The sequence below is a fragment of the Tenrec ecaudatus genome, chromosome 1 (assembly GCF_050624435.1).
Source record: "Tenrec ecaudatus isolate mTenEca1 chromosome 1, mTenEca1.hap1, whole genome shotgun sequence".
NCBI lineage: Eukaryota > Metazoa > Chordata > Mammalia > Afrosoricida > Tenrecidae > Tenrec > Tenrec ecaudatus.
The window spans coordinates 39,631,626-39,647,678 of record NC_134530.1 but is presented as its reverse complement, the minus strand read 5'-3'; the positions used below and the strand labels follow the sequence as shown (position 1 = coordinate 39,647,678).

General features: G+C 46.0%; 2 pseudogenes; one reads left to right on the top strand and one right to left on the bottom strand.

The window, feature by feature from the left end:
• Positions 1–6,893: 6,893 nt before the first annotated feature.
• LOC142433341 (RNA-binding protein 3 pseudogene) lies at positions 6,894–7,406 on the bottom strand (annotated as a pseudogene).
• A 6,085-nt stretch (positions 7,407–13,491) lies between these two features.
• On the top strand, positions 13,492–13,928 carry LOC142433330 (MORN repeat-containing protein 4 pseudogene; annotated as a pseudogene).
• The last annotated feature ends 2,125 nt before the right edge of the window (positions 13,929–16,053 follow it).

Below are 16,053 nucleotides of genomic sequence, written 5' to 3'. Positions count from 1 at the left end.
CGAGCATCATGGAATGCCAGTTTAATAGAACAAAGTGTTCTTGCATTGAGGAAGTACTTGAATGGAGGCCCAATGTCCATCTGCTCCCTTAATACTTATGTAGTATCAATTTTTCAACTGAAAAAATCACTGCCGTACAAGAAACAGGAAGATGGTCTACAATTGACTGTGGTGAAACATAGAATTCTTCTCGATAGAATTGAACTATTGGGTGGTATGATGTGTGGGTGAAGTGCCAATAAAACTGTGTACAAAATCACTGGATTCAGTTGACTCTGACTCATTGTGACCCTACAGGACTGGATAGAACTGACCTTGTGGGTTTCCGAGTCTGTAACTCTTTACAGGAATAGAAAGCCCCGTCTTTTTCTTGAGGATACTGGTGGATTCAAACTGCTAACTTTGTGGTTAGCAACCCAATGCACAACCACTATGCCATCAATTTGCCATTATGTCCTAACTATCACTTAACATCGGTCTTAAGAACAGCCTGGCTTTCCCCATTTTCAGTTTCACTGCACTGAGCCAGTTGTTGATGTTTTTAAAAGCTATTCTTTGGCAGATGCGAGTGTATTAGTTGTTTCATGAGAAGTGTTATCTATGTTGCTGTTGCTCATAGAGCCCCCTCCAGACCACATCAGGACATGTGCCGCCAACACAGTCCTTCTATGCTTGAGCTGACTGCTGCAGCCAATGTGTCAGAGCATCTCACCGAGAGCCTTCCTCTCTTTCACGGACCCTTAACTTTACCAAGCATGATGTCCTTCCCAGAGACTGGTCTCTCCTGATAACATATTCCAAGTGTGTGAGACAGAGTCTCACCATCCACATTTCTAAGACACTTTCTGGGAGCACTTCTTCAGAGACAGATTTGCTTATTCTTCTAGCAGTTCGTGATCTCTCTCTCTCTCTCTCTCTCTCTTTCTCTCTCTCATAAAGGGAAGCTTTACTCTATCCATTAGGTCCACAGCTTGGGAAAGGGTTCCAGGGTGGTGGCAATGTGGCTGGAGGGGAGAGGATCTGCGGCTGGCAGGAGGAGGTAGAGGCCCCTCGCAGGTGGTTGGGTGCTGCAGGCCCCTAGTTCTGTTTGAGGATGAGCCTTTCTGAGATACCTTTGCCCAGCCCTGGCTAGGGGCTGGCTAGCCTGTGGAGGTTGGCCAAGGGGTTGACCATCTTCTTGAAGAGTTGCCCCTCCTTTTCCAGAAAGTGATTCTCCAGAAAGTCACAGAGATGGGGGTCCATGTGGGTGGAGGGAACTTCAACATGGATCCTGGAGGAGAGTGGGAATTGGGGGGACAAGAGGCACGGAGAATGGAGACAAGACAGTATCCTGATCAAGTCTCGTTTATTGAACAAAGGGTTACAGTGTATATGGGCCAGCAATGGGGGAAGCACCTGTCACACATGCAAATTAGGCTACTTTGACGACAGGCCAATCAGGGAGTTCAGGGGAGCGCGCCCTGCCCGTGAGTCAGTAATGGCTTACAGTCTTCAACCAGGTACGCGGAGTGGCATGTTTATGCAAATCAGGTGCAGGCAAGGACAATCTTTTACCCAATCAAGGGGAAGCAGGACACAGGTGCTTATCTAAAGAGCATCACCCCTTGTTTGCTCAAGCTTTACAGCTGCAGTGCTCTGTCACGTAGGCTGGGGTAGAAGAATGCCCAGAGCTCAGGCTAATAAATTCCAAGTAATGGCTGGGCCTCATGGCTCCGGACACAGAAGGGCCTGGTTGACGTTCTCTCTAATGGCAGAGCCCCCAGGGCTCTACCCCATCTAGCTCGGGACAGCTTCTGCACATCTGGGAAGAAGACCCAGCAGCTTCAAGGGATATTCAGCCCATCCTCTTGTGCATCCCTGTAGCCAGCCCAAGGAAGAAGTGTCCCCTGCCTTCCAAGGCCATATCAATGCAGCCTAACAGAAGAGAGAGGTGTAAGAGGGTCACAGGTACAGGTTGACCAGACAGTTGGGCCTGTTCCTTTCAAGCAAGACACAGATCCACAGGACCGCCGGACAAGCTTCTGTGGTCCCTTCAATATTCTTCACCAACATCACAATTCAACACCAAAACTCACATGTATCAGTTCTTCTACGGTCTTCCTTACTCATTGTCCAGCTTATCACAGGAACATGAGGCAATTGAAATCAACATGGCTTGTATTAGGCGCATATTAGTTCTCAAAGTGACAATCTTGCTCTTCAATAATTTAAAGACGTCTTGCCCAGCATTGGCCCAAGGCCATATACCCCATGATTTCTTGGCTGCTGCTTCCTGTGGATCCACTTTCATCTCTTCTCTACCATTCCAAAGAAAAGTGACCCAGCAGAATGCTCAAACTCTAGAATGATATCGCACACAGTAAATTTTTGCTTAACAATGAGACTGGATTCAGAAGAGGACCTGAAACAAGGGATATCATTGCTGATGTCAGATGGATCTTGGTTCAAAGCAGGGAATCCCAGAAAGATGTTTGTCTGTGTGTTCCATTGTCTATGCCAAGGCATTTGACTATATGGTCCATAATAAACTGTGGACAACCTTGAGGAGCATAGGAATTCCAGAGCACTTCATTGTGCCCAGTTGAAATGTGTACCTGATCCAAGAGACAGTTGTGGGAACAGAGCAAGGGAATATACTGCAAGGCTTAAACTCAGGAAAGGTGGGTGTCAGGTGGTATTCTCTCACCACACTTATTCAACCTGGATGCTGAGCACATCACCAGAGAAGCTGGATGTGTTGGGGTGGTTGACTAGGGAAACAAATCCAGTGACACTCATTGTGGTAGTTACATCATCTGTTGTCAAGTTGAGACTTAAGAGTGAAGGGGTGGAGTTTAGCCTGTCAATCAGGTCACAGCATGATGACCTCATTTGGAGGTACTAAGGAGATAAATAGCTTGCTGGAGGCAGGACACACTTACTCCCTATGGGACATTCCTGCAGATAAGACACACGGAGCTACGCTAGAGCTGAAGGAGTCACGTGGAGACCCCTGCCAGCACTGAGATGCTCCCACTGCCACTGGGTCCACAAGACTTTCCACCCACTGGCCTGTGATCTTCCTGCATTCTGCGTCATTGCATGTGTTGCATGAGTCTGAAAAGGAATCTACAGACTGGTATCAGACTTGTGGGCTAATATCAGACTTATGGACTTGATCTGGACTGGGCTGGGATGTTTTCTCAATATTCAATTGCTCTTGTATATAAAGCTCTTTCTTACACACATATAAGTGTCTGTGATTCATTTCCCTAGTCTACCTGGACTAACGCACTCATATATGTGTAATAAAGAGCTTTATATCAAGAAGTAATTATATAACAAGAAAACACCCCAGCCCAGTCAACCGCAGTCCATAGGTCTGATACTAGTCAATGAGCAGTATGGACTCCTCTTTAGACTCACACAGTCACATGCAGTGATGCAGAATGCAGGACGACTGCAGGCTAGTGGGGTGCAGAATCACGTGGATCCAATGTTAGTGGAAACATGGCAGGACTCCAGCAGCTCTCAAGGTGGCCAGCAAGCAGAGAGGTCAAGGCAGAGAGAGTGGCGGAGGTTCCCTAAGACCTCCTTATGAGAAGGTCATGCCCACAAGGAGGCACCATCAGGTTGCAATTTGATTGACAGGTTAACTACCACCCCAACACATATTATCTTCAAGTTGACATAAAATTACATAACTACCACACAGGATTATAAGAAGAAGAGTGTGGCATCAGGATTGGGGGAAGGCTTATTAGCAATCTGTGATATATAGCTGATACAATCTTGCTTGTTGAAAGTGAGGAGGACTTGAGCACTTGCGAACGAACAACAAAGATTGCAGCTTTCAGTATGGATTACAACTCAATATAAGGAAGACCCAATTCCCCACAACTGAATCAATAGATTACATCATGATAAATGGAGAAAAGATTGAAGTTGTCAAGGACTTCATCTTCCTTGGTCCCACAATCAATGCTCATGGAAGCACTAGTCAAGAGACCAAAAGATGTAGTGCATTAGGTAAATTTGCTGCACAAGATCTCTTTAGAGTATTGAAAAACAAGAGTGTTGCTTTGCGGACTAAGGTGCGCCTGACCCAAGCCATGGAATTTTCCATTGCTTCCTCTGCATATGAAAGTTCGACAATGCCCCTAATAAAATGTTTAAAAAAAAGAAAGAAAATGATTAGGGCAAAGAATGTACAGATGTGCTTTATACAATTGATGTATGTATATGTATGGATTGTGATAAGAGTTGTATGAGCCCCTAATAAAATGATTAAAAAGAAAGAAAGAAAGTTTGACAATGACTCAGGAGGACCGAAGGAAATTGAATGCATTTGAATTGTGGAGCTGGTGAAGAATATTGAAGGGACCGTGGGCTGCCAAAAGGACAAACAAGTCGGTACCGGAGGAAGGAGGGCTCCTTAGGGGCAAGCATGGCTAGACTTCATGTGACATCCTTTGAACATGTCAGGAGAAGGATTTCATGCTTGGTAAAGTAGAGGGGCAGGAAAAAAGGTAGGTCCCCAGGAACTGGATGGACACAGTGGCTGGAATAGTGGGCTTGAGTATAGGAGCAATTGCGAGGATTGTGCAAGACCGGGCAGCGTTCGGTTCTGTCGAGCATAGGGTTGCTGTGGGTCAGATTCAACTTGATGTCACCTAAAAACACTACAGCAAACATTTTTCTGGAATTCTCTTCTTTCTGCCAAGATCCGTCTGACACCAGCAATGATACCCCTTCTTCCACGCCCTCTTCTACATCCAGCTCTGCTTCCTGGAAGCTCTCTGTTGATGGACCTCCACAATTGTTTTTTAATAACATCAATAAAATTTTACTTGGGTGTGATATTAATAAAATTATTTGATAATTTACACATATGATTGGGTCATTCTTTTTCTTGAACAGGCACATAAAAGGATCTCTTTCAGTGGATTGGCCAGGTAGCTGTCTTCCAAATTTCTTGATATAATTTTCTATAGGTTTTTTTTAAAAGCTCATCTTCATACTTTTTCTACAAAATCCTCTCAACCAGACAAAGAAGCAACATCGTGATAAACAGGAAAGTGTGAAGTCGTCCAGGCTGTCATTTTACCTGCATCCACAATCAATACCCATGGAAACCGCAGTCAGCCCATCAGATGGTCCATCGCACCGGGCAAACCTGCTGCACAAGACCTCTTTGAAGTGTTAACACAAAGATGTGACTCTGAAGACAAAATTGCGCCTGAACCAAGCCATGGTATTTTCAATCGCCTCCTATGCGTGTGAGAGCTGGCCAGTGAATAGGAAAGACCAAAGAAAGGTTGGCTTTGATTCATGATGTTGGCTAAGAAGATGGAACAGGTATCCCCTGGGCTCCCAGAAGAATGAGTGCACCCATCTGGAGAACAGTACGGCTAGAATGGTCCTTAGAAGCGAGGATGGCAAGACTTTGTCTCCCGCCCTTTGGACACATTCTAAGAAGGGACCAGTCTCTGGAGAAGGAAGTCCTGTTTGGTCAAGGAACAAAGGCCGTCAACGAGGTGAATGGATACAATGGCAGCAACGATGAGTTCAAATAGCAACAACTGTGGAGCCGATGCAGGACTGGACGGTGTTTCGAGCTGTTCTCCACGGGTCATTGTGAGTCAGAACTGGTTCAATGACACCTTGTATCACAACCCAAAAATACACTTTTTCTCTAACACAAAGGTGAGCATTACTTGGGGGGCCACCTTTTTGGCAGCTACTCTCATAAGATGATTTTCCTTCATTTTTGAGTTTGCCCCACTCCACCCCCACCCTCACTGGCTGGTGAGTGTGTATTTTCATTGCTGTAATTTCAGAAACAAACACAAGACATTGGCAGACCTGCTACAAAAGCCACATCTTTTAAGTGTTACCAAAAAAAATAACAAACGCCCAAACTCACTGCCATTGAGTCAATGCCAACCCATGATGACCCTACAGGACAGGTTACCAGAGGAGTTTGAAAACCCTGTTTCCCCCGATTCCCAAATTGGGGATAATCCTAAATGATACATATTTCACGTCTGCAAATATATTTATGGGCTTTTTTTGTGGTGACAACAAAACTTTTATGTAACTGGTCCAAAATTAGTGGACTTTTTAAAAGCAAGTTGACATGCTCTGGAAAGAGCAACCAGCTCAGCCTGCTGAGCTGAGGAGACTTTGGTGAGAGGCTGACTCTGAAGGATTTGGGCAGAAGTATCAATGTAACCAGCCTGGTAACAAGGGCTAGGAGTTAGTTTTCTTTTTCTTTTTTTTTTTTTTTTTTTTCCGTTTTCAGATTTCATCTTTTTAATCGGCTCCATGAAGGACATCCTAAACACTACATGAAACACAACAGAATATTTTTTCTTCCAGTAGTAAAAAAAAACTGACATTCACAAACATTTTTAAGCTCTTCTATATAATCAGGGCGGTGATTTCAATGTTGAGTAAAAAAACACCTCTAAGTAATCATTATCGATGCAGATTTCTTGTAGGTACATTCGGAAATTTCTAACCATGAAAAAGAAACATTGTGTACAAAACTTTTAAAATGTTCCTATAGATACTCAATAATTAAAAGGGGGCGGGGGGGAATCAGCCTGGCTGAAATTTTTTGTCAGAATAATCCTGAGTGACCAAACTAGAAAACTGGTCAAAGGAAAAATACCCAGACTCTACAAATGTGGCAGAATTTGTCTTTAAATGGGAGAAAAAAGTTTTAAAAACATATGGCGTTTACTAAAAGGTCTTTTAACAGGCTACCCTGGGAGCTTAATTCAAAAATAGAAGTTGATGTACTAAAACAAAGATGTTTCAGTGCAGCTCCAAAAATCTTTTATAAATACAGCCATCTGGAAGGACAATCCTGGTTCAGAAGAATTTTTATTCCTTGTGCACGCCTCATCTCAGTTGTCGTAATTATCTCTATAATTCCCCCAGAATAGTGGTCATACCCACCCTGGCTTCTGACACTATAGTCTCTGGACCTTCCGTATCCATATCCGTATCCTCCAGGTCGACTGTCACACCTGCTGCTCCTGTAGCCCTGGTCCCCACCACCTCTGGAGTAGCTGCGACCACGCCCATGAGCACCAAAGGCACCCCCTCTGGTCCCCCGGGCAGACTTGCCTGTGTGATCCACACGAATCTGGCGACCATCCAGGGACTCTCCACTCATGGCTCGCATGGCATCGGAAACATGCTCTGGATTGGTGAAGGTGATAAAACCAAATCCCCGGGATCGCTGAGTCTCCCGATCCTTGACCACCAACACCTCAGAGATAGGCCCAAAGCTGCTGAAGTGATCTTCCAACGCCTGCTCATCGGTGTTGAAGTTCAGACCTCCCACGAAGAGTTTCCCTTCTTCAGAAGACATGGCAGTGGATTTTTGGGTCCTGGGACAGAAGTGCAAGAGCAACAAGAGCTAGCGCCGAAGACCAGCAAGAATGAACTAGGAGTTAGTTTTCAAATAAGAGTCATCTACAAATAACCAGGGCCTGCTAAGGGGATGTCCTGTGGATCCCTGCGAGGAGACAGAAGCTGCTGGGTGACATTGAAAGAGCATGGGGAGGACTGCCATTATCAGTTGCCGGGAGAAGGGCAGCTAATGTAAAGGGGCTGCCATAGGTAATCTAACGGCAGAGGCCGCAGGAGAAGCGCTGCATAGCACCAGAGTCTGACGCGCATAAATGTTGACTTGAAGTGGAATCCAGAAGGGCAGAGACAGCATATATGTAAATATATAGTTACAAGGTTCCCCAAAAGTATATCTGCCATTTACCCAATCTTGTGGTCAGAGGCACTGCCATAAGCCATGGGGGTCAACACTGGCGAGTGGGTGGAGCTGCAGCCTGTAGAAACCCATAGTTCTAGTTTCTCAACTGCGTTTCTATGTAGGTAGGGACACCTAATGCATTACCAGAACCTTCATGCATAAAAAGTTCAATGTCTATCGATAAAACCATTAGGAGAAAAAAAGTTACCATCTTGGAAACTCAAAGGAGCAGTTCTGCCAGGTCCTGCAGGGTCCCTATGAGTCGGGTCAACTTGATGGCAGTGAGTGTGTGTGTATATTATTATAAATGGGTTAGTTTATTGATTTCTTCCCCCACCCCCGGGTCCTAGTTTATTAATTTCATTTTTATATTATTTGTTGTTAGCATGTAGAAATATAGTCGATATATGCATATTAACCTTGAAAAGAAATGCACTGCCTGATGCAAGTGGATCTCAACCTGTGGGTCACGACCCCTTTAGGGGTTGAATGACCCTTTCACAGGGGTCACCTGATTTATCGCAGTAGCAAAAGGACAGTGATGAAGTAGCAGCGACAATAATGTTATGGTTTGGGGGTCACCACCACATGAGGAACTGTATGAAAGGGTGGCGCCATTAGGAAGGTTGAGAACCCCAGGAATGTCTAAATGTTGGTTAGGGAATTCTAAGCAGGCATTTTAAGCCAGGCTTCGTTTACCTGACCTATTGCCCCTTGATCTTCAAGAGTAAAGCAGACTGGATCAGGCGTGGTGGTTTGGAAATACACAGGAACACCTCAGTTGTCTAACTTAATTCATTCCAAATCTGTGTGCAAACACCGAAAAGTTTGAGAACTGAACATATTTTTCCCATAAGAAGTCATGGAAAACCAAATAACTGGTCCTTTGATAAGTTACACTGATCAAATCCACTGTGGAAGTTGTTCGCCTTCTTGCATCCCATGTCTCAGATACACTAAGACCATCAAGTTGTTTCTGATTGATCCAAATGAACAGTCACTTTTCAACCTCTTTGATGGTCTGAGTTCATTGTTTCCTGCTTAAAACTTCTCTATACTAGCCGCTTTAATCACATTTCCCCCCCAAAATGTTGATTATGTCAACTTACCCACATTGCATTCAGCCGCCAGATCAGATAAGAGGCCACCTGATTCGAATTTCACAATGGCTCCTTTCTTTAACTCTATCTTGTTCTCACCGTTTTCCCCTTTGCTGCTGGGATCATGGACTGCATTTGGGGTCATGGACTGCATTTGGGGTCATGGACTGCATTTGGGGTCATGGCGACGATGCTTTATGCAAATAAAGTTCATAAAAAGCACAATAAGAAACAATGTATACAGTCTCGACTCATGGGCAGATCTATACTTCAGTATATTATCAGTTCTACTATAAGTAGTTTTTACATTTAAAATTTGGTGATGTGCTTTTCCATTTCAGTCAAGCAAATACATCCATAAGTACTTTAATAAAAATGAACAAAAGAGCCATCTAGCTGAGAAGCATTAAAGCCCACATGGAAAGAGCAAACGAGCCTGTCTGACCACAAGGTGCAGAAGGGACCACTTATCAGACAGCAAAGAGCTGAAAACCATATCAGTGGGTGCCCACCTCCCTGATACGATCAATGAAGCCAAACGTGTGCATAAGCAAATGTGGTGAAGAAAGCAGATGGTGCCCAGCTATCAAAAGATATAGCATCTGGAGTCTTAAAGGCTCGAAGATAAACAAGTGGCCATCTAGCTCAGAAGCAACAAAGCCCACATGGAAGAAACACACCAGCCTGTGTGACCACGAGCTGTCGAAGGAATCAGGTATTAAGCATCAAGGAACATAAAATCATATCATTGAAAAGGTGGGTGATTGCAGAGTGGAGACTCAAAGCCCAAAGGTAGCCAACCGGACACCCACTTACTGAAGGGTTGTGGGGAGGAGATGAACCAGGCAGGGTGCAGGGTAGCAACGATGAAACATACAACTTTCCTCTATTTCTTCAATACTTCCCCCTCCCCCGACTATCATAATCCCAATATTACCTTGCAAATCTGGCTAGACCAGAGGATGTACATTGGTACAGATAGCAACTGGAAACACAGGGAATCCAGGACAGATGACTCCTCCAGACCAGTGATGAGATCGACGATGCCTGGAGGGTGGAGAGAATGTGGGGTAGAAAGGGGGAACTGATTACAGGAATCTACACATAGCCTCATCCCTGGGCGGGGGGGGGGGGAGGAGGACAGCAGAGAAGAGGGCAGGGGGAGACATCAGTGTAACATATGACAAAATAATAATAATATATGAATGATGAAGGGTTCACGAGGTGGGGAGGAGTGGGGAGAGAGGGGGAAAATGAGCAGCAGATATTAAGGGCTCAAGTAGAAGGCGAATGTTTTGAGAATGATGATGGCAACAAATGTACACATGTTTTTTGACACAATGGATTGTGATAAGAATTGTACGAGCCTCCAATAAAATGATTTTTTTAAATGAACAAAAGAGATGTTCTAATCCTGAAAAAAATAAAAATCACAATGAGAAGTATTTTAACACACTGACACGAGCACAGTATGTTGCCTGAGTGAAAGTGGGCCTGAGAAAGAGGGCCCGTCACCCCTCGGTGTCCGCAGCAAGACTCGGCGATGAGTGACAAGCTCTCTGCCCATAGAAGGTTTTCCAAGTCGGATTTTCAGTCAACTGTGGAGCAAAGTGATGAGCAGATTTTTTTTGCTGTTCGAGTGGTGAGAAGTTTGAGCTTGGAACCATCGACAACCGAGGTATCTAGAAAGGTATCTAGAAAGACTGTGCCCTGAGCCCTGGGGGATTGGGGGTTACATGTTGGGCTGCTACCCACAAGGTCAGCAGTTTGAACCCACCAGCTAGCTACTCCTGGGAGAGAGGCCAGGCTTTCTGCTCCCATGAGAAGTTCCAGTCTCAGAAGGCCACAGAGGCAGTTCTCCCCTGCCCTCTAGGGTCCTATGAGTCAGAAGCAATTCGATGGCATTGAGTTTGGGTTTTCGGTGCCAAGAGAAAATAATTAGAAATCCAGGCTCGGTAATAACCACAATCCCCTCACCTCAAAAACAAACACAAAACTCCTTCATTGTTTCTTTTGTTTCAGGCCAAGGAAAATCGGGCTCTTGGTGGCCAAGACACACCTTCTGCAGAGATTAATTGGCCGAAGTATTTGATAGAGTCTGAGTTAGTTACAGTTTCTCTTTCTTTTTAATTAATATATATCATATCATTCCACAGTTCAATCCTGATGAGCAGAATTGTACAATTGCTACCACAATCAGTTTCCCAACATTCTTTTTTGACATGGACTCCCTGACATTGTCTCCTTTCACACACACACCCGCCACCCCTGCCCTCCCCTCCCTCTTAAACCCTTATTCTACTTGCTGTTTCTATAGGTTCTTCAGTCCTGGGTTTCATATATTTAAAAAATTGAAAAATACACAACACACTTCAAGAAGGTGACCTTCAATGACATGACACCTCTGAGATATATATATCCTAATATGGACAAGCAAACACAAAACAGAACAATACAGACTGAAGATACAGACGATTTTGGAAACCAGATCAGGTCCAGCAGGCATCGTAGGGGGGGATCTACTGACACAGTTTTAACTGTTGGAGTCAGATTTATGCCTTTGATCTTCTGCACTCCTCTCCCCAAAGCTCTCTGTTTAGTAAGCACTTTCCTCCCATCCCTCAGTTGTAGATAGAGGAGATTCTCTGAGACTTATTTCCTATGCAGAGCCACAAATGAATCTTGGGCTCCCACTGTCAACCATAGCCTTCTGTACTCCGGATTTTCAGAATTTAGGCTCTGGTACTAGCCCCTCCCTTGGCTTCGAATTACACGGAGTCCTTTTGTGACTGATGATGGAGTGCTTCTTCCATGTGGACTTAGTTTACATTTTACTTACATGGCTGCTTGTTTGGAAACAAGCCTTTAAGACCCCAGACACTATTTTATCTGCTAGTCGGGCACCATCTACATTCTTGGTCACATTTGGCAATAGCACCCATGTCTTCTGTGTTTTCTTCCTGGGGGTGAGTATTGAGCAGGGCCATGATGTAAGAACTACAGTAGAACCCCAGATCTCGACTCTAATCTGTTCTAGAAAGAGCCTTGAGATGTGATGCAGTCAAGTTCTGAGTCAGTTTTTCCCATGAGAAATAACTGAAAACAGATGAATCCATTGTCGACCACCAAGTTTTTACCCTAACCTTGCCCTTTTATACAAAACATTACTCAGAAATTTCAAAGTAAATAAGTTCAGAGTTAAATAATGTAATTTAAATAAGAAACATCATTCAAAAAGTTTTTAACAACTACAGTATGGCCCATATCTTGAGATGGACAAGGATCTGGATCTGTGCACACGGATGTGGAGAGGAGGGATGGAGAGTCAGTGTTTGGAAGGGGAATCGCCTTCCCTCAAATCAACTCTTTGCTGCTTTTCAGGAGTTTTTTTTTTTTCCCCCTTTTCTGTCTTTTTTCATTAGGATCTGGCTGGCTTTCTCTTAAAAAAAAAATCTGTCTAATCCCTTCGTGGTCACCAAAAAACAAAAAAAAAACCTGTCTAATGTGGTCAGCTGTTGGCGTTTCCTTAACTGTTTTCTAAAAGGGTCTACTAAATTCTCATCAACAATACCGATAACACGGTTAACCAGTTCCTTATCATGATGATTCTTTTCAAAAAATTCTTTCTTAGGACCCATGTTTTTTATCTAAAAACTGTTCAAAAAGCCACTAAATTGAGAAAATTATAGCAAAATGCTTGGAATACAACCGCAAAAGATTTCAACAACGCATACTAACAACGCCAACTAACGCTGAGTGACCGAAACATGAATTGCTTTTGTTTATAAAAACCACGTGCGTCGGGTCGGATTCTGCTGTTTTGTTGGAGCTCCGATGCAAAATCTTGTCCACATTTCACCTCCAAATCCAATGATGTCGGGTACTGATGGGGTCCAGCACGGGGTTCTCCTGTGATTGTTCCTCAGTTAGAGCTAGGGTTTAGTGCGCGCTCCACACCCATTTCTGGATCTATAGGGGGTTTTTGTTTTTATTACTTGGGTTTTAAGACATGTCATATCAATCCATAGTTCAATCATCAATCCTGGGTTTCATGTTCCAAAAAAAAAACACATTTTCTCTTTTGAAACTTTATATCCACCAAGAGCTAGTAAGTATTTTAGCAAGATCTCTGTCCTCCAGATAAGGCCCCAGAAAGACTAACAAAGAGCATTGACAGTCACTTTGTAACAAGGTAGATTTATTTGCCAGTGTTGTAAATCAGCATGAAACCCCAAGAGAATCAAGCTGGAGCCTTAGTGAACCTTTGAGGGAGGACAGACCCGGGAAGTGGTTGCTTTTCCCAAGTAAAACAACAAACACATACTGACTTTTGAGTGCCACCAGAATGCTGAAAAACTTATGATTAAATTTTATGACACAAAGGGGGCTTTAAAAAGTTCATGGGGTGCCCCGTGAGGCTGCCCGCGGGATGGCGGTGTCAAGTGGGGCGTGCACAGCGTGCTGCCGGGACATAGTCGGAGGGAGCCACGGTCCGGGCCGCGGGGGCTCCGCACCGGCGCACGAGGGTCGCCCCAAAAGGCAGAGCCCAGGAAAATATTTGGACTGATCGTTTGCCACCCATCAAGAGTACAGACGCGTTTCCATCCTTTCCTTCTGTAAGCTGCCACCATGACGCTGACCCGAGGGTCCTTCACCTGCTCCAGTCGGGAGCAGAACCGTGGCGAATGGGAGGAGGGCCGTAGGCATGGCTTTGGCCAGCTGCTGTTTGCGGACGGTGGCACCTACCTGGGCCACTTTGAGAACGGGTTGTTTAATGACTTCGGGGTCTTGACCTTCTCAGAGGGCTCCAGGTATGAGGGGGAGTTTGCCCAGGGCAAGTTCACTGACGTCGGGGTCTTCGTTCAGCACGACATGACCTTTGAAGGGCAGTTCAAAAACGGCAGAGTGGGTGGTTTCGGGCTGCTGACTTCCCTTGACTGCTCTCTCGGGGTCCCCGCAACGAGGGCCTGTTTGAGAACAACAAGCTGCTGCGCCGAGAGAAGTGCTGAGGGGTGGTCCAGCGGGCACAGGGCGCCTCCAAGTCAGCCCGGAGCCTCACCGCCTGACGGGGCCCGGGCTCCCACTGGCAAGCGGAGGGCAAAGCAAAGGCCCTAGGGGTTCCCTGGAGGTGGACCGATGGACAACCCATGGGCCGGCAGCCCTGTGACGTGGGTGCCCCATCACCTGCCGGTCGGGAAGTTGCCGTCCACAGAAAAGACCCGAGGAGCCTGGCCCAGAGAGCCGGCGGCCCCTGTTCCCAGTTCTGCCCCTCCGTCTGTAAGTAGCCCGGGTGTGCGTGTGTCGACGACAGAGGAGCCTCCTGCTCTCACCTGTTGGTCCCCCTCTGTCCCCCAAACCTTGGGTTACCCAGGGTGGGCCCCATGCTGCCTCCACGTCGTCATCTGCCTGGTTGTGCCCAATGTCTTCACCCTGCCCACCTTAGGGGCAGAGCGTCCTGGCTCCAACTCCAGGCTAGTGCTTTGGGCTGCCCTGGAGAAGTAATAGAAAGAGAGGGTGGGGGTGGGGGTAACTCCGTACCCCATGGTGAAGTCCCCAGTCAGAGCTGCCCGGTCTGGGGGGCCTCTACCTTGTCTGCAGCACTGGTCCCCGTTTGCGTCTGCGCCTCGGGAGGGCTCTGTAGAGTGCAGTTTCCTCTCCACCCACCGTACAAGCCGCCTTCCTTACCGGGATTCCAGCAGAGAACCCCCAGCCGGGCTTCCCTTCCTCCTTCGACTTAGCAGGGTCCCTTTATGGGATGTCCGTATCTTTCAAAGGCGAGGGGAAGGCCACTCCAGGACGCACCTTGGGGAGGGATTGGCCTCATGCAGTTCCTTCTTGGGGGACCGACAGGTCACACCAACCTTAGCCCCCTGAGATTTAGGTAGAGCTGGCCATGCTGGACCTGCCGTGAACTTGGAGGGCCCCCAGCTCACTGCCTCGAGCCCTGGCCATCAGGCCCAGGGACCCAATCTCTACCAGTCAAGTCCCTTCAGTTACGTCTCAGGACCTGTGGTTACGTGGTGACCAGACCTGCCCCCTCGTCCCTGTAGCCTCACTCTGAACGTCTCTTCAGCCGTTGTGTGGAATTCAGCCGTGTGCCTATGTGTAACCTCCGAGCTGTACTGTTGGTACAGAATAAACGAGTCTCCAGAAAAAAGAAAAAAGTTCATGGAACAATGGAATTATTTCTTAACTCTATTGTTCCATGAACTTTTGGAAAACCCCCTCATACTGCATCAGAGGAAACACTGGAAAAGAATGAATGTGCGGGGGTGGGGGGATGGGGGGGAGCTCAAAGCAGAGACCCAAAACCCATCTGTAGACAATGAGATATCCCCTCACAGAACGTTCACAAGGAAGGGATTTGTCAACCAGGGAGCAGTATAGCACCAATGAAATACGCAATATTCCTCTGGTTTGGTGAGGCTTCCTTACCCCCCACTATCATGACCCCAATCCTGCCTTTCACTTCGGGTTAGACCAGAGCAAGTGCACAGGTACTGATAAGAGATAAGAGTTCACAACACAGGGAATCCAGGAACAGGAATGGGAGTAGCAATACCAGGAGGGCAAGGCGAAGGTGGGGAGAAGAGGGTAGGAAGAGGGAACCGATCACAATGATTGACACATAACCATACTGCCCCCTGCCCCCAGGGGGACGAACAACAGAAAACATGGGGGAAAGAAGGCAGTGGTCGGTGTGAGATATGAACATAATAATTTATCATTTATCAAGGGGTCATGAGGGTAGGGGATGGGGAGGGAGGGAAAAAAAGAGGAGCTGATACCAAGGGTTCAATAGAAAGTAAATGTTTAGAAAATAATGATGGCAACATATGTACAAATATGCTCGATACAGTTGATGTATGGATTTTGTAATACCTGTAAGAACCCCCAATAAAACAATCTTTTAAATAAATACATAAACACAATGAAATACTACTCAGCAACAAAAAAAAAAACAAGAATAAATATGGATTAGGAGCAATGGGGCACCTGGGAATAGCAACGTGGTTTATTGCTCATAAATCCTGAACAAACTGCCACCCTCACCATCAGCCTTCCTAGCCGGAAGGAAGGGAGTAGTCCAGGAACTGACTCAAGGAGTGAGTCTGGAGAAAGAAAACCCCGTGGTATGGAAACCTTGCCTCCCTTTCCTTCTTGACTAAGCAGATCCTGGGGAAGCTTGGG